Source organism: Alosa pseudoharengus, unplaced genomic scaffold (assembly GCF_046254945.1).
Source record: "Alosa pseudoharengus isolate Yale_2024_CS ecotype anadromous, Long Island Sound unplaced genomic scaffold, YU_APseudo_1.1 YU_APseudo_1.1_scf_2, whole genome shotgun sequence".
In the NCBI taxonomy this organism is placed as follows: domain Eukaryota; kingdom Metazoa; phylum Chordata; class Actinopteri; order Clupeiformes; family Clupeidae; genus Alosa; species Alosa pseudoharengus.
The window spans coordinates 3516093-3541158 of NW_027468663.1; positions in this window are offsets into that span (position 1 = coordinate 3516093).

Below are 25066 nucleotides of genomic sequence, written 5' to 3' on the forward strand. Positions count from 1 at the left end.
TGTACTATTCACATCTTTGCCCTCATTTCTGCTTCGAGTCACTGCATTGTCCAGCACCGGGATGTACTCGTTACTCCCTGATGCTTCTGGTTCTGGTGTGTATATCTCATCTCCTGATCCTCTTATGTACAGAATATTGTCCATGTCTAGGGCACTGTCGTCGAGCAGCTCCTCCCCATCTCCTCGCAGAACGTCATTGGGGGTGACGGTCTGCACTCCTTCAGTCGCTTTCGTCGTTTTCTGGGAAGCCCTGGATAGGCCAGTCAAGGGCCTCTTCGAAGCCTCCAATCCAATGGGCACCGGGGGAGCCGTCCCAGTCGATCCCTTGGAGTATTCGTCTTGTCTCTTGGCTGGTCCCTGGGCGGTCATCCCCGGAGTGGGGGCCGCCCGTGGCGTGCCCTGAGTCCGTCGGCCTCTCCACAGGCTCAACAGGAAGCCGCGAGCCTTGCTGAGGAGGTGTCCGGGGGGGAGGCGTAAGGATATTTGGTAGTCTGAGGGCGTCGAGGGCCTCGGCAATTTCCGCGGCAGATGGCTGTGCTCCACTCTGGTCATCAGCAGGGGCGTCGACTGGGTATGGGTAATCCCAGTCGGCGTAGAAGTCCCCGAAGTCGCTGGTGTGGTGGTGGCGATGGCGGTGCTTCTTCTTCCGGCCTCGGTGTTTCTTCGGCGTCGCTTCCTGTGAGGTCGGGTGTGGCCGCGGCATGAGAGCGGGCTGCAGGGTCGGCTGGTGGATCACCGCTGGTTGAGGCTGTGGCAGGTCTGGATACTTGGGATTCGGGAGTGGCTCCCACCTTAGGTGGATGTCGCCTTCCCCTCCTCAAGCCTGGCTCGGCCCCAGCATCACCAGCACCTGTAGGCACAGATAGGGGAGGGAGAACAGCAGGCACCCTAGGTACATTGCACCCAGGGCCATCAGCAGGAGCCGGCAGTATCCTCCGCCTCGTACTCCTACGCGTACTTGGTCCTCCCCTGTGTTCCCCACCACCATCATCCTCCCCGGGGGAGTCTGGTGGGGGTCCTGGCGGGCCCTGGTCCCCGTCATCGTCCTCCGACTCCTCTGGACCTCTCGCTCCTTCTGGTGGCACCGCCCTGTAACAAGAGTTAAGGTGATACCACAAATCTGATCCTTGCACTCTTACCGTCCGGGGGGTAGCCTGGGTCACTCTGTAGGGCCCCTCTGCCCTGGGGTCGAGACACGATCTCTTAACCCTTACGAGCCCGACCGTTCTAATTTCGTTACAAAAGTAACGACGGCCAATCGTCTAATATCTCAGCTGTCCAATGACTGATTTTATTTCTGAAATCTTCCCCGTAATGCTGACAACATAAGCTTCAATTTGATATGATTGGTTAAGGGGTTTATGGCGCGAAATGTTTTGGATACTTGAAGATGAGTCTTGAAAAAATATTTTCACTTGAGTCGGTGCATTTGACGTGGACAGCCGGATGCCACCTGCACTTAAGTTGGAGTTTACCTCGACTGGAAACCACACAGCTGGATAAACTGAGGTAATATTGTTTTTACATCGGTTCTAGTTATGGTTTATCTTAATTTGAAGTCCTTAAATCATGTTATTTGACAGTAATATGCTTTCTCATCAGCGTCAACATTATGGCTTAGCGGGGGGCTAGTGCATCACCACGTAACTTTAGCTAACTGTATAATTCTGAACTGCTTGCAATATTATCGTTTGCTTTTGATGTCAGTTATTTTCATTTGAGAGTTTCATTTAAAAACCTGTTAGTATATAACCTGTGGGTAAGTTTCTTTTCTAGTACCAATTTGCTTGTTAGGTAAGCATTATATTGGCAAGACAGTATAGCAAATCAAAGCTGAATAAATCAATGGGTGCCGCGTTTCTAAGTTGCGTTCTCTTACATGAAATAAGTTGAGCGATATTTTTACTCCTCTCAATATGTAACGTTAGTTGTAGAAAATAAGATGTGAAATCACATATTCTGTCAGAAATGTAATTAACTTATTGCCTTTCCTCCGGTTGTTATCTGTAGTGCAGTCTGAACTATTTTAGCTTGCTAACTTCTAAATGACAAACATCAGACGTGCTTGTCTCAACATTTTCTAAGATGGCATGACTTGAAATAGATAAAGCACAACTCCTCTCAATATTTAGTTATAGAAAACATGATGTGAAATCACATATTCTGTCAGAAATGTCATTATTGCATTTCAGCAGTTTGTTACTAGGTGAAATGTAATCTGTCTTTATCTTGATGCCAGCCAGGCAATCAGATTTAGGGTAGCTAAACCCATGTGTAATACAATGACTTTTCATAGGCCTACTTAGAAATTTTTCAATAGTTTAGGCTACCTCTTCTTTTGTGTGCATACATGCACAAATCTTTAGTTTTGTGATTTTATTTTTTACATTAATAAAGGTATTTGTATGATTTCGCTCTTGTTTCAGATGGAGGATGACAAGACCTACACAGACCTTCTCGCAAGCCTGAAGAGGTAGCTGACTGCTCATGAGATTGCGCTCACAATGCTGAAGACCATGAGGGGATGGAGGAAGAAGGTATAGATTTATGTGCCGTGCGTAGGATGGTGCAGACTAAAAAACTGTGTGAAATAGACTTGTTATGTTCTTTTTTACTCACATTGTTGTCCCAGGCATATGTGGTTTTACCAACCGGAAGGAATGGGAGCTTGTGCTTAGTAGGCCATCGTATGCAAACAGTGCAGGGGCATGGGACAAAGACCCCAGAAGAGTTTTACAGGTTTCTGCGATTGATCATTTACATGGGGTTCACTTCCCTCCCTAATATCCATTGCTACTGGGGAACAAAGTCTTCAGGGATCAGGGGACATTGACCAAATGATGAATACTTATTGTGTACTCCAAAAAACGCAGAATACCAGAAAGCACTTTTTCTCCATTGACATTGCCGTTGTCAGTAGCTTCTTGTTATTTCAAGTTTGACAATGCAATGCAGAATCTGGTGTTGAACCTAGGTTTGGTAGCTACAACCAGAAAGAATTTGGAGGAAATCTATCACAACAGCTGGTAGGCATTTCCGTTGAAATTTCAGCCTCACCTTCAGCTGCTCCAACTACTACTCTGTCGTCTTTCCATCAAGTACATATTCCTGTACAGCAGGAGCTTGTTATAAAAAACGTACATAATAAAACTAAAGTAGCTTGTATGGCCCTGGAGTGTAACGGTAAGCGAATTTGTTTTATTGATAAACAAATTGCTGTCAGATTTGGCATTCTGCAAAAGGGGATGCGTTTAGTAATGAGTCATAGCTCTTCTGTGTTCAACCTTCAGGTTCCCCACCCACCCCACCTTTCCCTATCCTCTGTAAGTTTGTGTGTGTGTGGGTATGAGTTTGTGTGTATGTGTTTATTCTCCACAGGCTTGTTCTAAGTATGTAATCCACTTTCAAATGTTTAGAACACATTGAGTTTTGAGTGATGTTGATTGTATTCCTAGCTTTTCATGAATAATAATACATTTTATATATGTATATAATTTTCATATTATACTGATTTATATAAGGAAGTTGTATTTGTTGAATCAAATGTATTTTATGTCTCTTTTCCGAAATGGTCTTCAATGAATACAGTATACTTACTTCCTGTATTACTGGTAAGGTAAAGTATGTTTTTTTTTAATGTCATTCTTATTGACTGTAGCATTTGCTTATATACAAATAAATGGTTTATTCTTATAGACCAAATACATCTAAACCATTGTTTCTGACTTGATTATTAGTTTTTTTGCATATTTTTACGTTGTTGGTGAGAAAGTGAATGTGAATTCTGTCAACATTCTAAATCACAACTTGCTGAACATTTCATACACTCTATATTTTTCTCTATCTTGTAGAGAAATATGATGAAAATTCATTTTTATGTGAATTAAATTAAATTTTGACAAAGACAGATATACATTTGGAGAGGATTTTTTAATACTGTTCATTACTATATCAACATTACCATATGTATTTTACATCATTTCATAGAACTGATCCTTCTGATTACAATGGTATGTATATCCCATTGATGGAGGGTCATCCAGGAGGTCATCCAGCACCAAAAATGGAATGTTCGGCACAGGCACGAAAGGGTTAAACACCCTCAGGTACACCCAGTCTCCCACTTGGATCGGTCCTGGCTCAGTCCTCCGCTCCCGCGCTCTCTCTCTTCTCTTCTGCTCGTTGAAAACTGCCCTGTGAACTTGAGAAAGCTGTTTAAAGGGGTGATAGAATGATTATATAGGGTATTTGGTGCTGGTCCTTAAGGTCTCTGAATAGGGTGTGTAACATTGGTTGGGCTGAAGATGGCATATGTGCCATGGTTAAAAGCCTGGTTAAAAGCCCTAGAATGAAACGAGAGGTTTTCTCCCTTTTATGGTATGCTCATGAATATTTAGATGAGCTGTGCGCTGATTGGTTGGTTTACAACGAGCGAAGCTGCGGAGTAAACGCGTCATGGCCACAAGCACTCACTCACTGAAACATCGAAATTGTTGATATGGACACATTAGGTGTTGAACCATATATGTATGAGCCAGAATCAGAGGAAGAATCTGATGTAGAGGAGCAACCAGTCGTCGCCCATAGATTAGAAATGACTACTTCAGAATGGTAAGTTTTTTCATTTATCATTTACACGTAGCACTACACGTTAGCTGTAATACTAATGTAATAGCCTACTCGCACTTCAGTGTCCTAGCCTAAGCATAACGTTGTATTAGTCTTATGTTAACTTTGTAAGCAGCATAACAGTTATTCATTTGCACACAAACAAATGTTTTACAACATGTACTCTCGTGCATTTTCTGACAAGACGTCCAGTTAGTGCGAAAGTCCGTATACTATAGCCAATATGTAGCGTGCAGATCATAGCTATAATGAAATGAGTGCTGCTCGCAAGGAAAGTAGCCTATACTCTCGTTTTAGTCAGTATATTGTTACCGTTCTCTCCTGCTGAATGGGTTATCTGATTAGGAGTTACCTACATTATTTGCCACGTAACGTTAGTAGTAATATGTGATCTTACAACAGGACGTCCAGTTAGCTGGGCAAGAGACTATTTCCGTAGTAGCTGCTACCAGTTCAGTATGTTATGGCCGTAATGAAATGAGTAGCCTACTGCTCACTCGCTTCAACAAAAATATTACCACTGTCATGTCACGAGAGGTAATATTTTTGTTGACGCGAGCAGTAGGCTACTCATTTCACAAACACCATAACCTACGAACTGCCACTACAGAAATCTTGCCTAGCTAACTGGACATCGTCCTGTTGTATTACATGTAACAAAGATAATAATCTCATAACCAGATGACCTAATCAGCAGTAGGCTAACTTCTATCCTGCTGATTATATCATCTGATTATAAGATTATTACCCTCGTTCCATGTAGTGATATGTGAACTTACAATTACATCCATCTCCCCTTGCCAGGTGTACGTGTGGAAACTGTGACCGCATGCCCCAGGAGAGAGAAAATATATGTTGCCGGGAAGTACCTCAGGTAACTAAAACTGGAGATATTTACTCAAGCTAATTTGTGCTTTCTGCTCATTCAAAATTACAAAATAACAGCATGGTCTTTATATTTGTTTTTACAGGTCATGACAAGAATGACCCAGGTTCCGGAGGAGATAACCTGTATGATAGACCATCCTGGCCTTGAACTGGTGTGCCTCAACATATATTCTTTACAAAATGCAATGAACATCTACAGAGCTGACCATGGGCAGTTGAGAATAAGAGGGATGGAAAGGTGAGGACAATCTGATACAAGTGTTACCAGCTATATAATATAAATCAAATGTTTTTAGCCAATATGCATTCATTATTAGTTCAGCAGGTCACGAAAACACAGTTTGATGCAAACAGTAAAATGACAAACTTTATTTTGTTTCAACACAATCATACACTGCTATACTCAAAAATATAAAATATTCAAAAAATAAATAGTAAAAAAGTGTGCCTTTCCACTCTGATTTCTCTGAAGGCAATGCAGACACTTGGCCTACAGATCTTTCGTGAGCTGGTGCTGGGGTTTCCTTGGGCGAAGTGTCCGTGTTGTGATCCCCTCTTGTGTGGTGCTGCGCATACGGAGGGAGTTTCCGGAAACATCAGGGCAGTATGTCGGGTTCAGACCCCCCCTCGACTGAACCGTGAAACATGCTCAGCGACAGCATCCTCCCTAGAAGGTCTGGGAAGCTGAGCACACAAGTCTTGGGGCACAGGAATCCGCTGGACGGCATCCACATAACGAAGGGAGTCATGGACGATCTCTTCGAACACCAGTCTTATCAGGTTAAAGACATAGCCTGTTGTGTGTGAATTAATAAGTTATTGTTAGTGTCTATACCGTTGCACATTTGTTGCACAATCGTTTGTACAAAAAAATATATACATTTTAAACTTACAAATTGTTGGCTCTGTCTACACTTTTTTGACTGTGTAACCTCCCCTTTTGGCCTTTGGAAACACAAGCCTGTACATTAGTTTCCCCTTGGCTGTCTTCCGTTGTGGGCGCTGAGCATTCTTATTGAAATGCATAGCTGCAAGGTACAACCTAAATGAAACAGCAGAAATGTTGTAACAATTGTCACTTGTCACTTTTGTAAGCACACACCAAGCAAAATACTACTATTAACTCACAGCAAAAGCATTGGCTAAACCTGTAGGCTGTGCCAAAGCTGTACTCTAACCGGTGTTGTTACAAGTGCCTTTCAGTTAGAGCAGCCTAAAACTGTAATGATTTGCATTTTGATGGCCGGCAATTAGGCCTGATCTCACACTTTCACTGAACAAAACCTATTTCTGTACACAATTTGTCCCCCATTCACATTTGCCATTCTAAAGACTTGATTTAAATATCAAGAGGTTCATAGGGAGTGTACATACCTGCATAGCATTCCAATGAAGGGGAAAACCACATTTTTGGGGGCAAACCGCTGGATGACACTATGGAATGACTCCACAGTTGATGTCTGGAAATGATGGCTAAGCTTTTCAACATCAGTAAGGAACCTCTTGTTTGTTAGGTCCTTGTCGAGTCTATTCAGTGCTGATGAACCTAAGAGAAGGTCAATTTACATTGCAATTTAAAACCATGAATATTGATGAAGATACATGTGTAATCATTGTTTTACAATACTGACCTGGTTGAAGCCACTTGCTACGGTCCTTTGAGGCCTTCGGTGGATGTACACACTTAGGGAAAGCTGGATCAGAATGATTGTGGACACCTTGCATGTGGTTCAACACAGACTTTCATTTCGCTACCTTCTCTGTTCCGGAGACGGAGCTTGTGGCACACCAGTACAGGTGGTTGACTATGCTTTTATGCCACTTGTTCACCAAAGCACAGTCTTTGTCTTTGCCAATTTGTTCCAACTTCTTTGACAACCCTAATCAAGCACAGCAAGATATACAAATTGTTGTGTAATCATTGAAATGCAAGTTTAGATAGCCATTTGTGTTCAGTTATCTACGTCTTTACAACATGTTAAACAATATATAAATAACATTTTTGGTCACATTACCTTTTGCTACATGCCATACGTCATAGTAGTGGGTGATTTTACGTTCTCTCAGGAACTTCTGGATCTGAGGGTGACGATCGGTGATCACACAGTCCAGCTTCACACCACTTCGATGTAGGAGGTCCAAGCTTCTAATAAGACCTTCCTTTTCCATGTACGAGCTTCCCCCCACCTCGTTGCTCTGTGTAGAAAGAGACACACACACACACAATAGGTATCCAATAGGTAATACAATCCAATAGGTATACAAAGTATTTTTACATTCTGTATCAAAACACTGGATTATTTACTCACTTTTTCTGACCATTTTGACCACATATGTTTCACAATGACATGACAGATAAGGCTTATACGGGTTCATAATGACACTATTGTCAGTACTACTTGTGCATATGCATAATACATTATGTTAGTCCTGATGATTTCAAATACCTGCACCAGCTGTATGTCCACAATTTCATTGGTCTGCACATCCATCATTGTGTAGCTCCCATACTTTGCAGAATATCCTACAATGCAGAAGATTTTACATTTTTAGTCAATAAACATGAGATGTAAGGAAACGCCTCACCTGAAATTACTGGTGTAATACACATTAAAACAGAAAGGGCAAAAAAAAGTGTACCTGGTGAGTCTGCTCGCATATCACCCCCAAGAATGACACTGTTGTCCTCTGTGAGTGACCGGATGGCCACCTCACTTGCCCGGACAGCGTTGCGGTGGGAAATCAGAGAGAAGGGGTAAAAAATGTCAGGAATGCAGAGGAATTTGTATTTCAAAGTTGCCAGTGTATTTATTTTTACAGTGCCCGTTAGTCCTCCACCATCGAAACAGACAAAAAAGGAAAAAAGTTCAAAAATAGCAAAATAGGGCAAAAGGCAAAATACTCCCAAAAGGGCAAAATATAGCAAAGTCCAAAAATATATCAAAAGTCCAAAGATAATCAAAAATGGCAAAATACAAAAAGAGAAGGCACCAAATCAAAATACTATAGCTTCAGACTTCAAGGCAACAAGTTCAAATGTCCACTTACTTCAGAGCTCTCTCCGGTTGTCAGCTCTTCACCCCCTTAACCCACAACACAAACTGAGCCGGGTTTTTAATACCCAGTCCTACTATGCTCAGACGCACCATGATTGGCTAGCAAGATAATTGACTAAACACATCCTTGGACTGTACCATTAATCACCATCATATTTGTACACAACGTGTGTTTAAATCATCAAACACAAACCAAACAATAACATGTACCTCAAACCCATCCCACACATCTTTGCTATGCTACACGTAAAGCCCATAAACATATAACATTCAACAGATGCATAGCAACACAAAGCACACTTCCAAACCCCCTTCGCGACATCATTCCCCATACCCAAAGTCAAGATGGCATTACAAATACTACACAAATGGCGCATGCTTCCGTTTGGCAGTGGTGACTGAAGGTGGAGGAACACAAGAGGTACGTATGGCGTTTTGTTTAATGAATAGACCAGGGAGATAATGTGGTGTGTGCAGTGTTACATGCGAGTGGGTACCTCACCCGTATGCATGAGATGTTTCAGGGCCGTATGAGTATGGAGACTTGTGGCGGCTGGTTTGGTACTGTTAGCCAGCGCTAACTTCCGTGTTGGCGTTTCACTCGCGGAAACTGACAGGCAAACAATTGTCTCTGTTCGTAAGCAGGCAGCGCACACACTCCGGGCAAACCTTGTGCTGCGCCGGCTGTGTGAGCGTGTGTGGGTGTGGGGTGTATGTGCGTGTGTGTGTGTGTGTGTGTGCAAGGGCTCAATGTCTCTCGTTGGCACTCCTGCTCTTGCAGGGCTTCCGCGATGCAGAGTGCGTTCAAGCAAATGTTCGGAACTGTCCATAACATTCAAGGGAGTTCGTCAGGCAAAGCAAATATTCATAAAATGTCCATAATTCACACACAAGCAATACTATCTTTAAAACAGTGAGGAGGGGAGAGAGCGCCTACTCACATTTCCCACCACCTCTGCAGTCTCAGTCACTCGGGTGACGAGACAAGAAATCAGCCACCGTGTTCACTTTGCCAGCCCGATACCGGACTGTGAACCTGTATGGCTGCAGTGCCAAGAACCAGCGAGTAATCCTGGCATTCGTGTCTTTCATGCGCCCAAGCCATTGCAAGGCGCGATGGTCGGTCTCGAGCGTGAAGTGACCGCCCAGCACATAGTACTTGAAGGAGTCAAGGGCAAACTTCACTGCCAGGCACTCTAGCTCGACTGCTGCATACCTGGTTTCACGGGGAAACAATTTGCGGCTAACAAAAGCCACTGGTCGTTGGTCTTCCCCTTCACCTTGGAGGAGAACTGCGCCAATACCAACACCCGAGGCATCAGTATGCACCGTGAAGGGCTTGGTGAAATCAGGACTCTGAAGCACAGGGCCCTTGCAAAGAGCCCCTTTCAGGTCCACAAAGGCCCTCTCCTGCTCCTCCCCCCACTGACCCTGAGGATTGCCGTCCTTTCGGGTGAGGTCAGTAAGAGGTGATGCTCGGCTAGCAAAATCCGGAATGAACTTCCGGTACCAACCTACCAGGCCAAGAAATGACCGGACAGCCTTCTTGGTCCGAGGTCTCTGGCAGTTCCGCACCGCCTCCACTTTGTCCTGCTGTGGCCGAATGACGCCCCGACCCAGCACATACCCCAGGTAGCGAACCTCCTCCTGGGCAATGGCACACTTCCGGGGATGGATGGTGAGGCCTGCCTGCTTGATCTTGTTGAGCACCTCCTCCAGGTGTTGCAAATGTTCCCCCCAGGTGGCGCTGTACACCACAATGTCATCCAAATAGGCAGCTGCAAACGACTCAGTTCCAGAGAGCACAATGTCCATCAGCCGCTGAAAAGTGGCCGGCGCCCCCTGCAGGCCAAATGGCATGACATTGAAGTGGTACAGGCCCTGGGGAGTGCGGAATGCTGTGTAGGGCTTGGTCTCCTCAGTCAATGGGACTTGCCAATAGCCTTTACATAAGTCCAGTGTGGTAATGTAGGTGGCCTTCCCCAGCCTCTCTATCAAGTCCTCCAAGCGAGGCATGGGGTACGCATCAAATTTTGATTGGGCGTTGACTCGCCGAAAGTCAATGCAAAATCTCAGTGTGCCATCTTTCTTTGGGACCAGGACCACGGGGTTACTCCACTCACTTGTCGATCTCTCAATCACCCCCAGTGCAAGCATGTCCTCCACCTCTGCCTTGAGTGAAGGTAGCAGACGTTGAGGTACCCGATACATTCGCTGACGCACTGGGGTCGAGTCGGTCAGCGTGACTGAGTGCTCCACCACCGTGGTGAAGCCTGGCCCCTCCTGGAACAGGTCAGTTGGAATGATCTGGTCCAGCTCGGCCTGCTGCTGTGGGGTCAAGTGCGACACGTCCGGGATGGTTGCTGGTTGGCTGTTCGGGAAGAACTGCTCCGGTCGCTCTTCATCCTCCGGCACTGCCTGCACCCGAAGCGCTGGAGTCGTTATGTGCCATTCTTTCAGCAGGTTCACATGGAAAGTCTGCCTCTGCTTTCTTCTCCCTGGCATCTCAATCTCGTACGTTGCCGGGCCCATCTGACGGATGACGTTGTATGGCCCCTGCCATTTGGCCAGCAACTTGCTCTCCGATGTAGGCAACAGGAGCAACACTTTCTGCCCCGGCACCAGAGTTCTCTGCCTGGCCTTCTGGTCATACCAGGTCTTCTGCCTGGTCTGTGACTTCTCCATGTTCGCACGCACCAGTTCAGTCATTTGCTCCATCTTCTCCCTCATCTTGAGAACATGCGCCAGAACGGACTGTGTCTCTGTGGCCTGCGGACCCTCCCAGGCCTCCTTAAGCACGTCCAGGGGTCCCCTCACTGGCCAGCCAAAGAGCAGTTCAAATGGCGCAAAGCCAGTAGACGCTTGGGGTACCTCCCTGTATGCAAAAAGGAGGTAGGGCAGCCAACGGTCCCAGTCCTTTCCATTTTCAGCCACAAACTTCCTCAACATACTTTTCAGGGTTTGGTTAAAACGTTCAACTAGGCCATCCGTCTGAGGATGGTAGGGGGTGGTCTTAATGCCTTTTATACCTAGTACGCCATAAACCTGCTTCAAGCTTCTAGAGAGAAAAGCTGTGCCCTGATCAGTGATGATCTCTCTGGGGATGCCTACTCGGGAGAATAATTGAAGTAAAGCCTGTGCGATGGGTCTGGCAGATATCCTGCGGAGTGGAAACGCCTCAGGATATCTGGTAGCGTAGTCGCATACCACTAGAATGTACCTAAAGCCGGACTGCGTTCGTTCTAGTGGGCCTACAATATCCATGGCTATGCGTGAGAATGGTACATCAATGCAAGGAAGTTGTTGTAGGGGGTATGGGCTAGCTGTGTACTTGCTGGTAAGCTGACATTCTGAGCATGATCGGCAAAACTCCTGCACATCTTTATACATGCCTGGCCAGAAAAATCTTGCTGCCACGCGGGCGTATGTTTTCGGGAGCCCCAAGTGACCCGCCCAGGGAATGCTGTGCCCCATTGCTAACACCCTGCTATGTAGCTGTGTGGGCACGACCAGCTGCTCTTCTCTGCCCCCGTCTGGCTGATGGTAGAGGATCCCCCCTCTAAGGACATACCCCTCCCCAGCTAAATTAGGCGGGACCCCTGTCCTGACCCCATCCTGCTCAATGACCTTCTCAAACGCCTTCTTCAGTGACCCATCCTCCCGCTGCATCTGTTTTATGTCTGTGGCAAGCTCCTCCCAGTCCCCATCTGACTGAGCTACTGGCAATTCTCTGGCCCTTTTAACCGTGCCCTCTAGCTTGTCTTGTCTTCTCTGTTGTCTGGACTTTTTGACTCTACCACTGCTAACACACTCCACATCACTGCTAGCAAAGGGTAGCTCATGCAATGGGTCACTCCTGGCCTGCCCTTCTGCGCATGCCGTCTTGCTGCTCTGAGATCTGGTAACCACCATGTTTACCACTCTGCTGGACTGCAAAAGTTCCGGTAACACTAGTATGTCCTGGCCAATTAACACTGGGTGGCTTAATTTCTCCACTACACCCACAGTCAGCTGATAAACCTGCCCATTGACATTAATGTAAACTTCAGCTGCTGGGTAGTCATGTGCATCGCCATTAACACACATAATTGAAACCTTTCTTCCGGGTAACAGGTCTCGCTCCTCTACCAGGTGTGGCTGCACTAGTGTCTGGTTGCTCCCAGTGTCCAACACTGCTATGGCCTCCTTCCCATTAACAGACACCTGCACTGTCTGCAGCCTCCCCAGGAAACTCACTGCCTCCCCCTCTGGTCTCGGTAGGCAACTGTATCCGGCTCCCTTGGGCTTACGGTTAGGACAATCACGCACTATATGGCCTTCCTTACCACAATTGTGACACACTATGGATGTGGACGCTCTGGGTGCTACAGGGTATTTGGGCCTAATGGGAACTGTACTGTCTCTAGGGTAATTGCTAGGCTTAAAGGGGACAGTATTGTCTCTAGGACGATTACTAAGCTGTTGACCACCACCCTGACCAAAACCATCAGACCTACCCCTGGCTGCTGGCCTGTTGTCTTGGTTCTGGCGAAAGCTGGTGTGCCTCTGCCGTGCTGCAACGTAGTCCTCGACAAGTTCTGCCGCTCTCTGACCACTCTGTGGGTGCCGCTCCTTAACCCAAACTCTGACGTCTGGGGCCAAGGTCCTCAGGTACTGTTCCAGTATCAATGCCTCACAGATTTCTTCAACCGACTTCATTGCCGGTCTAATCCACTTATGAAAGAGGTCTTTCAGCCGGGTGTAAAGCTCTCTGGGTGTCTCACCGGGCTTGATGTCGGGCTCCCGGAACTGTCGCCTGTAGGTTTCCTCATTGATTTCAAACTTTTGCAGGATGGCTTCTCTTACGCGGTCATAATTCATGGTGTGGCTTGGCTCCATCGACACGTATGCCGCGCGTGCTTTCCCTGTGAGGTGGGGGACGAGGATCACCGCCCAGTTCTCCTTTGGCCAGCAGTATGCTGTAGCTAGCCGCTCAAACGTCATGAGATACTGCTCGATGTCCTCTCCTTCCTCCAGTTTAGGAATGGCGCGTCTGGACCACTCCATGGGCATTGGTGCTGGTGGCGCCGCTGCCGGTGGTGAAAGTGACGGTGGTGCTGCCGCTACTGATGATGGTGCCGCCACCGCTGGTGCTTGGCCCGCCGCCGTCGCCACTGCCGCCACTGGTGGTGGTTGGACCGCTGTCGCTCTAGCCATGGTCACCGCCTGCTTCTCTACCTCAAAGTCATCACGCAGCAGGTTCAGCTGGACCTGGATGCCCCTCCAGCGTTGTTCCTGTTTGAAGAACTCCTTTTCCTGGGTCTCCAGTGATTTCTCCAGGAGCTTACGCAGTGCAGACAGGTCAGACCCTTGAGTGTTGCCCCCATCTGCCCCTGCTGTGTCCTCCTGGTCCTCTGATGTTCCTGCAGCTTTCTCATTGTTCTTCAGCTTGCGATACGCCATCTCACCGAGCTTCCCCTCTGATTTCGTCTTCTGTCAGCATCAATCCCACTTCTGACACCAAATGTGAGTGACCGGATGGCCACCTCACTTGCCCGGACAGCGTTGCGGTGGGAAATCAGAGAGAAGGGGTAAAAAATGTCAGGAATGCAGAGGAATTTGTATTTCAAAGTTGCCAGTGTATTTATTTTTACAGTGCCCGTTAGTCCTCCACCATCGAAACAGACAAAAAAGGAAAAAAGTTCAAAAATAGCAAAATAGGGCAAAAGGCAAAATACTCCCAAAAGGGCAAAATATAGCAAAGTCCAAAAATATATCAAAAGTCCAAAGATAATCAAAAATGGCAAAATACAAAAAGAGAAGGCACCAAATCAAAATACTATAGCTTCAGACTTCAAGGCAACAAGTTCAAATGTCCACTTACTTCAGAGCTCTCTCCGGTTGTCAGCTCTTCACCCCCTTAACCCACAACACAAACTGAGCCGGGTTTTTAATACCCAGTCCTACTATGCTCAGACGCACCATGATTGGCTAGCAAGATAATTGACTAAACACATCCTTGGACTGTACCATTAATCACCATCATATTTGTACACAACGTGTGTTTAAATCATCAAACACAAACCAAACAATAACATGTACCTCAAACCCATCCCACACATCTTTGCTATGCTACACGTAAAGCCCATAAACATATAACATTCAACAGATGCATAGCAACACAAAGCACACTTCCAAACCCCCTTCGCGACATCATTCCCCATACCCAAAGTCAAGATGGCATTACAAATACTACACAAATGGCGCATGCTTCCGTTTGGCAGTGGTGACTGAAGGTGGAGGAACACAAGAGGTACGTATGGCGTTTTGTTTAATGAATAGACCAGGGAGATAATGTGGTGTGTGCAGTGTTACATGCGAGTGGGTACCTCACCCGTATGCATGAGATGTTTCAGGGCCGTATGAGTATGGAGACTTGTGGCGGCTGGTTTGGTACTGTTAGCGCAGCCAGCGCTAACTTCCGTGTTGGCGTTTCACTCGCGGAAACTGACAGGCAAACAATTGTCTCTGTTCGTAAGCAGGCAGCGCACACACTCCGGGCAAACCTTGTGCTGCGCCGGCTGTGTGAGCGTGTGTGGGTGTGGGGTGTATGTGCGTGTGTGTGTGTGTGTGTGTGCAAGGGCTCAATGTCTCTCGTTGGCACTCCTGCTCTTGCAGGGCTTCCGCGATGCAGAGTGCGTTCAAGCAAATGTTCGGAACTGTCCATAACATTCAAGGGAGTTCGTCAGGCAAAGCAAATATTCATAAAATGTCCATAATTCACACACAAGCAATACTATCTTTAAAACAGTGAGGAGGGGAGAGAGCGCCTACTCACATTCACTGAGCATTCGATTTGTAGATTGCCATTCAGTCCAGCTGTGGATTATAGCTGGTTCCAGGTATGTTCTGGCATGTCTTCTGAAGGCATCATACGTGTGTGTTCTCAGCTGCATTGCATCAAACATCTATAAAATAATTAAAAGTAGATCAGTTGTGAAGTCATCAGTGAAAGACAAACACTTCCTGCAGGGGACAATGAGCACAATGATACCTTTTTCATCTTTGAAAATGAAGCTCCACAAAAGTAAATGGCAGCAGACAGCTGAAGGTTGCCCACAGGGGTGCTCCCAATAACTGGCTGACTCTTCCACTGTCGGAAGAACTTGCAGTGAGGGCATAGTTGGTCGATCGCTAGGAAGGACCCTCTTCTGCGTGGCAGGAATGTACAGGTTCTTGTGCACACAGGGCAGATCTCGAACAGGCTGAAGAGGCATTGCTCAAAAACAATGTATTTTGCATCGCCATATGATGTCACTGGTGATGTACTACAAAAGATAAAAAGAAAAAACAACATTGTCCATCTCAGTCAAAAATCTGTCAAAAAACAATTGCACTGTCTGACAACAGTCACAATGCATATAAATAGCACTGCTGCATTGTGAGAGTTGTAACTTTACTTACAAAAGCTGAGATGATTCTGTCTCCATTGTAGCCGACTGTGCAGGATCGTATGTGGAATCTTGAGGATCAGTGCATGCAGAGGAAACATCTTCCACCTCCTCCTCAAATTCAAGGCGAGGTCTCTTTGCTGGCCTCTGACCCTTCAAAGGAGTTGATGAGAATGGCCCAGAGACTGAAGGAGCCGTCGTGCCTACTGCCACACTTTGGCATTGCGCTGTTGCCTGTATGCCTTCAAAGGGGGAGGGGTAGACTATTTAGTGGGGTGTCATATGGATTGCTCGGTGCCGAAGGACAATGTACTGCTGTGATACAACATACAATTTACTAATCAGTCATATCTTTTGTATATAGACCCATTCATACTGGTTGAACAAATAACTTTCACCAGCCTCTGATAATATTCATGATAACATAAGAATAATTAGAACGTTTACCTTTGCTTCGTTGGTGAGGTCTCAATGTAGTAAAAGAAAGCTGCGTCCCGCGAGATGCCAGACAAGGAGGATCTGTTTGGCATGCTGCAACTTTTGTTCGTGGTTGTTCTTGTTGTTCTTGTGATGTGCTCTGAAATCATTTTACACGATAATGTTAACGTTACTCCTAGTTTCCACTTCTAAAAGTGGTAACAGGATCGACTTAGGTGGGTAACATTACAGCTCAGTGCTAGCTTCTAGCAACCAAACTATCGTGATTCTACTCAACTTTAGCTATCTTGCTGGAATAGAATAACAAAATAACCTGACGAAGACCTGGACAAACGTGCATCGTAAAGTGTAGATTTACATGTCAACATGTTATTCATTCGAATGAAATACAGTCAGGGAAATGAAATAATGTTACCCCCATTGCTAACAAACTGAATCGTAACACATTCTACATACATGTATGTTGCTATACGATATGCTAGCATTGCTATCAACTGCTTAGCGACAAAATATTACTTACAGCTTGCGGTTGTGATGGCCTTACGGTCGGAACAGCCCCTCGTTTCAGTAAAAGAAGTTTGGCAAATCCTGCTTTAAACTGTCCAAGATTTTGAAAGCTGTCTTCGGTAAAATGTTTTGAGCAAATGAACAGCTGAGCGTCAAACTTTGCAGGGATCTTCTGATAGACAAACATTATCCATGCCTGCCGAGTCTTCAGATCTTTGGGAAGACTGTGACAAACTTCCCCTTTCTCCGTGCAGTCTGGAACACTGCATTTACATCCGTGGCTCTGGCTCATTTTCGATAGAGAAACTGCCTGCTTTGTAATTCTTGTAGAAGTAAACCCAACAGTAGGCTAGCTAAACTAGTGTCTGACATCTTCACGACCTCCATTCATGTTCTTGGGCCAGCGAACCAGTGGGCTGGTCTGTATGTAAATTTTGGGGCATGACAAATGTACAGGCCAGAGCCAAATAAGGCACCACTTGCGAGTTTGCGTAAACTCGCAGCTTCTTTTGGATTCGCCCGTTTTATGGCGGGAGTTTCGAATTGTGAGATTTGCATAGAAAGGAGGTGTGGATGGGCTTTTGAACTTCTCTGTACGTCCATTTCACCCACTGAACTATCGTTATTCATCTATGACAAGGTAAACTCGGTTTTGCATTCTATGACCCCTTTAATATAACTGCTCACTTCCTGTTCTAAAATTTCCAGCGGGGGCCTCTGATCCCCTCTGAACCGTGGCGTGGGCATCGCCCGCCCCGTCACCATTTCGTGCGGGGTCAGATGCGTGGTTCGATTTTTTTCACAACACATTTTCATCAGCGCGATTGGCAGCGCGTCAACCCAATTTAGGTTTGGTAGGTTTGGATCGTCATGCGCGCTTTTGATGATCTTTGCTATTTTATTCTTCAGCGTCCCGTTCGCTCTTTCGACAATCCCCTGAGACTGCAGGTGGTAAACACAACCAAACCGAGTCTTGATGCACAGCGCCTGTGCAATCTTTTTCCACGTGTTGGCCGTAAACGCTCGGCCATTGTCGCTACTGATTATTTCTGGGATCCCAAACCTGGGTATCACTTCCCTCGCTAGGAATCGAATCACCGTTTTCTCGTCCTGCCCTCGGCTTGGACAGGCATATTATCACCAGTACGTGTTTGTACGTGTTCACCGTTCGACCCATGTCGATGTAATCCATTACCAGGTGTTTGAACGGTCCCTCTGGGAGTGGCACGTGTCCCAGGGGCCGTGGTCCTATGCCTATTGTTATGTTGTGTCTGTAATTGTGTGTGGCACAGGTGTGGCAATTTCTTAACACGTAATTGATGCGATCTTGAAGGTATGGGGCCCAGAACCCTTTGTCAAGTACCTGCCGCTTGACCTCCCCCCTTGCGCAATGATCCACATCATGCGCATCATGAATGAGGAGATCAAGGAGCCCACTTGGGGCCACCACCCTTCCGTCGTGACTCCTCCACACCCCATTCCTACCTTTCGACGCACCCCTCTCCTCCCATAACAATGTTTCGGCATGCGGTGCTGCATTATGTGCGTCTTTGATAGCGCTAAGCGTGAGCATAGGATCCACAATTCTAAGTGTTCGTCCGTCAGGCAAGGTTCGGACCACTGGGGCTTGTATCACTGTGTCGGTTGCTGTGAAATAGCGATCAATTACGCCCGGCGAGTACCTAGCTTCACAGGGCTTGTCCCAACACTCGGAGCAACTGGCCCTCTGGCATAGCGCACAACAAACGGGATCCGCCTGGTGCTCGTGGTCGTCATCACACCATTGGGAGCACCACATACATGTATTGTAGGGGTAGGGGCATTTCGTAGGGCAAGGCATGCTATGCACCGTCCTGTTGAGCAGTATTTTGTGTGGCTCGTTATCCTGTGGGGATTTAGGGGCTGTATTCAACTTCCTAGCCTCTAACGCCGCTTCCTTTGCCGCCTCATCTGCCTGTGCATTCCCTAGAGTAATGTAGTCCTGTCCCTTACAGTGCGCTTTGCATTTGCATATTGCCAGTGTCTTTGGACGCATCATGGCTGCTAACAACAACTGAATCTGCTCTAGATGCTGAATTGGGCTCCCATCCGATTTCTTGAACCCTCTCTGTTTTCACTGGGCGCCATGCACATGGCATACGTTGTGGGCATAGGCGCTGTCTGTGTGTACGGTTGCATCCTGTCCTTCCGCTAAAGAGCATGCTGCTGTCAGCGCCTTTAATTCAGCTAGTTGCGCTGAACATGGTTGTGTGCACGGCTCACTCATAACTGTCACAAAGGTTTCTGGACCTTTCATCTGCACTACGCTAAACCCTGCATGCGTCTTGTTATCATAGTTATGGCTAGAGCCGTCCACAAAGTAGGTGATTCCTTGTCCTAATGGCTCACTCTGCAGGTCTTCCCTCAGCTTGGAGAAGGTGACTGAGTCCGCCACACAGTCATGTGGCTCGCCCTCATATTCAAGTGGGATGAGATCCGCCGGGTTTCCTGCTGTGTCACATGCCTTTATAGTGACATCTGGGCAGAGTGACCGATTGTAGTACCTCAACTGCCTTTGAGGCGTCACGCAGAATTTCCCTTGTTCCACCAACTGCGAGATTGTGTGACAGGTGTGTATCACCACTGGCCATCCCATGGTAATGTTGGAAGCTTTGACGTACGCCGAATATACTGCTTCAAGACCCTGGAAGCATGGTGGGTAGCCTTGGGCCACCGTGTCCAGCTTTGAGCCGTAGTAGGCAATTGCTTGTTTTCCGCGTCCATGGCACTGTGTCTGTGCCACGATTGCGGTCATGTACGCGTCTTTTCCTGCTTTCCTTCTGACCGACACGTACAGATAGAAGGGTCTTCCGTAATCCGGCAGTGCAAGTGCAGGTGCTTGCTGTAATTCTCCTTTGATGCGTTCAAACGCCTCATTTCCATCCATTGTCCATGTGAGACGGTTCCTCAGGTGGCTGGTCCCAGCTTGCACAATCATGGCTCGTAGTGGGGCTATCTTTTGTTCATAGCATTCCACCCAGTCACTGCTGAAACCTATGAGTCCAATGAACGACATCATTTGCTTCACTGTGTTTGGCCTCGGTGCCTTGGTAATTGCCTCAATGTGTTCTGGGGCGATGCCCTTGTGCCCATGTGAAATTCGGCGACCCAAATAGATCACCTGGGGCTGTGCAAATTGTAGCTTCTTCCTTGATGCTTTGTACCCCCCTTCGGCCAGAGCGGTCAGCACGTGGACTGTATCCTTCTCACACGTTTCCTGGTCCGGTGAGCATACCAAGATATCGTCAACATACTGCAGAATCGTGCTCCGGCACACGATGTGTCTTAAGTTCTCCTTGAGCGCTTGGTTGAAAATGTGCGGTGAGTGCTTGAACCCTTGTGGGAGCCTTGTGTACTGGAACGTCTTGCCTTGATATTTGAATGCAAAGAACTCCCTACTTGCGGGGGCCACTCGTATCGTAAAAAATGCTTGAACCAGATCAATGGCGGAAAACGTTGTTGCGCTTGCCGGGATGTTAGTCATCAGTACGTTAGCATGTGGGACGTCCGCTGGGTAGTCCTCAATGCGTTCATTAACAGGTCTGAGGTCTTGCACCATTCTCCATCGCACTCCGTCTGCCTTCAGCACAGGAAATATGGGTGTGTTGCACTTCGCACTTGGGACTTCCTGCTCCCAGGAGGTCTTCGATTGTCCCTCTTATCCCTTCAGCTGCTTCTGCTGAAATGGGGTACTGTGGCTGGAAAGGCAGCGTCGCTCCTGGTTTCAGTCTGAACTCCACAGGGCTTGCTGACTTGACCAATCCTATGTCGCCATCTCCCTGTGACCATACTACAGGCGGCACTTTTCTCAATATTCTCTCCGTTCGTTCGGTGCCTGTCTCTGTCGCCTCTTGTAGCATCATCATTTTCCAGGGGGTCGGTCCCGGCCTCCCTGTCTTCTTATCCGTCTCATTGTCTATGTAGTACTTCTTGTATTCCTCCCATTCTGGTTTAGATTTGTTGATGGGCACATGGTTCTCCTTATCCCAGCATCGATATCCTGCTCCTCCCAGCAGGCCATACATGCAGTATGGGTTGCCATATGGGCATCCCTTAACGTAGGGTATATCATGAACCTCCTCCGAGGCCATTTGTCCGCCCTGATGGCCTTCCAGGGAATGTATTGCTGGTTGTGCTGCCCTCTTCTTGGGGCACCATGACAGGTGTCGCATGTATGTGCTCCATTCCGCGTCTTCTTTGCTGAATGGTACATGTCTCGTTTTGTCCCAGCAGCGGCGCCCCGCTCCTGGGAATAGGCGGTAAAGACAGAATTGATTCCCGTATGGACACCCTTTAGCATAGGGTATCTCCTCTTTCTCCTGTGGTTCTGTGTCCATGATCTCAATCACTTGTGGGACTCCCCACACGGTGACTGGTCTGTCCAACTTTATCCTGAACATTGGTTCTCCTTCACAGCTTATGGCCGTTTGCAGTCGGTCATTCCCTGTGTCTTTCCATTTGATGCACTTGGCCTCGAGCATCACTAGGCCCATTTCTCTTGCCCTGTGACCTCTGGCTACTCTCAGGGTGATGTGTGGCATTGTTCCGGGCATGTCGAAGACTACACCTAGATCCCATCCTTCCACAAATTTCACCTCAGCGGCCACTCCTTCTTTGGCCACCACTAGTGCGCGTATGTCAAGTGGGATGCGTCCCCACTTGCTCACTTCCTTATTCCATTTCTCCTCTCTTTCTTTGCTTGGCGTTTGGTCGAATTTTATCGTACAGTGAAAAGGGCATCTTGGCGCCCTCAACCGAGCATGAAGGCTGCTTATTTGAAAAACATGCTCGTTGTAGACCACTCGCTCTATGTTTAGTTCCAATCGTCCAATCCAGTAGACCTGGTGAGTTTCAGTTTGGGATGGGGCACTTATTCTTAGGGCCATTTGGGTTGCCAGTCCTGTTATCTGTACTCCTGTTGGGGAACACTCAATTTGGAGTCTTAGGTTGCACAGCGCATCCCGTCCCAATAGGTTGACGGGCGTGTGTTCTGCTATTAAGACTGGTATCCTGATTTCCTTGTCTTATATTTGGATTGATACTGGGGCTGTCATTGGAATTAGCTGCGTTTTTCCCGAAAAACCCACTGTCTTCATAAACTTTCCTGAAGACCTGGGGAGGTGTTGGGCATCTTTTGGGTGAAGACAAGTATACGTTGCCCCTGTATCCACTAAACATTTAACTTCCATGCCCTCGATTAGAACCTGCAGCATTGGTTCTGCGTCAGCTCCCCTTGTCAAGGCGGGGAACTGACCCTCCCCTGGGTTTTCTGGGCCTCGTCAGATCCAGTTTCCCCCTTAAGGGGAGACTGGGCCAGAGGGTGCCTGCATTTGCTGTGGAGCTCTCCCTTGTTGGGGAGCATAATTTCCCCCTTGCATTTGTCCTTGATTTGCCTGTCCTCCTTGGTTGTTCTGGCCTCCGGTTTTTGTTGGGCAATTCCTGGAGATGTGCCCTGTTCCTCCGCACACCCAACATTCAATGTTGTTTCCTTGATTTTGCTGGCCTTGGTTTTGTCCCCTTCCATAGCTTCCTCTGCCTTGTCCTCCTCTTCCCTGGCGGAATCCTCCTCAGCCACTTTTGTCTCTGTTGCTGTTGTTGTGGGGGTCCATATGGCGCTTGCTGCCATGTCTGCATCATAGGCTGCACAGGCTGTGGTTGCATCATTACTGGCTGCTGCACCATGGGTTGTTGTACCACTGGTTGTTGCGGCTGTGGGACAGGGGCTGTAGTGGGCATCACTGGAGCTTGGGTGGCTGCCTTCTTTGCCCCCTTTGCCTCTTGGAGCTGCACATGGGTCAGCTTCCTTATGGTCTCTTTTTCTTGTTGCTCCTCCCTGTCTTTCCCTTGTCTGTACAAAGTTACATGGTGCACTACTGCCAGCCTGAATTCCTCTTTGGGCATGGCTGCCACGCGCCAGTCATTTTCCAACTGTGCTCTTACTTCCTTGGGCAGAGCGTCCATGACCGCTCTCCTGAACTGCATGGTGAGGGGTCCTGAATCTTCTGGCCTTTGTTCCATCCGTATCGTCCATTCCTGCGCTGCCTTTTCCACGAAGGCTGCGGGATTATCACTATCTTTGAGTTTCTCTATCCAGACGGCTGAGGGGCTGTACTGGTTGGGGTATGCTGCCCTTAAGGCTTTCCATACATCATTCCGGACGCTGTCGAAACACAGGGCATCCCTGTTGGCATTCATCAGCCGCCCTAGGTTCTCTCTTTCCAGTACAGCCTCTGTGTCCGCCTTTCCTAATATCAGGCCGAGTAGATACTTTATGTCTCCCACGGCTAGATTTCGGCCTTGAGTCTCTGATTCTAGCCTACTTATCCATCGGCCCGCACACTCATGCAGGACAGGGAGTCGCAAAATGAGGCCATTCACATCTGAGTGGGTCCACGGCTGGTAGTGGGCCGTTTGGTTTTTTGTTATCAATGGTGCCATCACAACCGTTTCTTCTTCATCCGATTCTTCTGGGATGGCTCCCTTTCTTTCTTTTTCTTTTCGTGCCTTCTCTCTTTCTTTCTTTCCCTCCTTTTCCAGTTTTTCCAACTCCTTCTTGTTCTCCTTTAGGCCTTTCTTGACTCCTCCTTCAATCTCGTTGAGTCCCTTTCGCACTCCTTTTCTGATCTCGTCCAGGCCTTTCTCCACTCCTTTTTTTACTCTGCTGATTCCAAACAGTCCTGTGGCGAGCACACTGGGTGGGATCATCATTGGGAGCATTCCGGCCCGTCCTCTACATGCCTCTACTTGTCGCTGGTGGGTCTTCACACCCTGTTTTCCTTTGAACGTCCTTCCGCAGCCGAGACACACTGCGGGGTCTGTTTCTTTCGGGACCTGTGGTAGTTCTCTCTGATCTTGCTCTGCGAGGAGCTGTTCTAAGACACCCAGTCCTTCCTCCTCATCTTCTGCTGACTCATAGTCCTCTCCCGAGCCAACCTGGCTATCTGCCCCATCCGTGTCTTCCTCCTCGTCTTCCGCTATCGTGCTTGGACCGCAGGTCAGTTCGAAGGTTAGTCGGCGGGCCCCCCTTTTGTCGGAGGACTCCCGTCTGAGTCCTTGACGGTTTTCTTTTTTCTTACTCTCCTGTTTTCTTCTCAGTTCCTCGCTCTTCTTCATCTCTTCCTCTCTGAGCTTTCCTTCTCTTTCTCCTTGCGTTACCATGGCATCCATTCTTTTCAGGACTTCTGTCATTTCCCTTCTCAGGCTCTCGCCGCAGTCCCTTTTATACCTGACATGCTCCGGCGTGCTCCCTGGGCCTGCCCCCTTGTCTCCCCACTTCTCTACCTCTGTTATTTTCTCCATAATTTCCTCGGCTAGCCTTCCCTCTTCTGATCCGATTTTCCTGGCGGCTTTCAATTTGTTCAGACCTTCTTCCATTCTCATCATTTTTTTCTCATACCATTCTTTAATCTCTCGTTCTTTTCTTCTTTTGTTTCGGTATCCTTCCTCCGCTTGCCTAACGGCCTCTTCCACTTCTTTCCAGCATACCTGGATGTACTCCTCGAGCTCCCGCCATAGCTCCCTGCACCCCTCCATCACAGGTTCTTTGTCCACCTGTGACCTCACCCAGGTCAGGGATTTCAGGGCCTCTCTATCTTGGGCCTCTTTCTCCTCCTCTCCTGTGGCTTTCATCCATTTTTTCATGACTGTCTCCAGGTGGTCCCACAGATTTGCATACCACTGTCTCTGTTCCTTTTCTCCCCCCCCCAGGGGCCTGCTCCTCCCTTTGGCCTGGGAGGCGTGGGGGTTCGCTTCTTCCAGTTTCCGGGTCACCCGCACCCGTCTTCTGGCTCTCCCAGTAGGGCTTTTGGGGACCGGTTACTGGAGATCCATTTGTCTCCCAATGTCCTTCTGTGCTTGCGTGGAAGTCATTTACCACCTGCTCTTCTGTAGCCTCTTCTCCTTCAGTCCATTCCTTCCTTCCATCCGGCCCTGTGCTCTCCCGGAGGTATTCTGGGATCGTCGTCCCGGTGGGGGATAATGGTGGAGATGGTCGTGCAGACTCCGGCTGAGGTGTTGGTGGTCTCGGCTGGGGATGAGCCTGCTCTCTTCTTATCCTCTTTATTTCCTTCAGTACCTCCG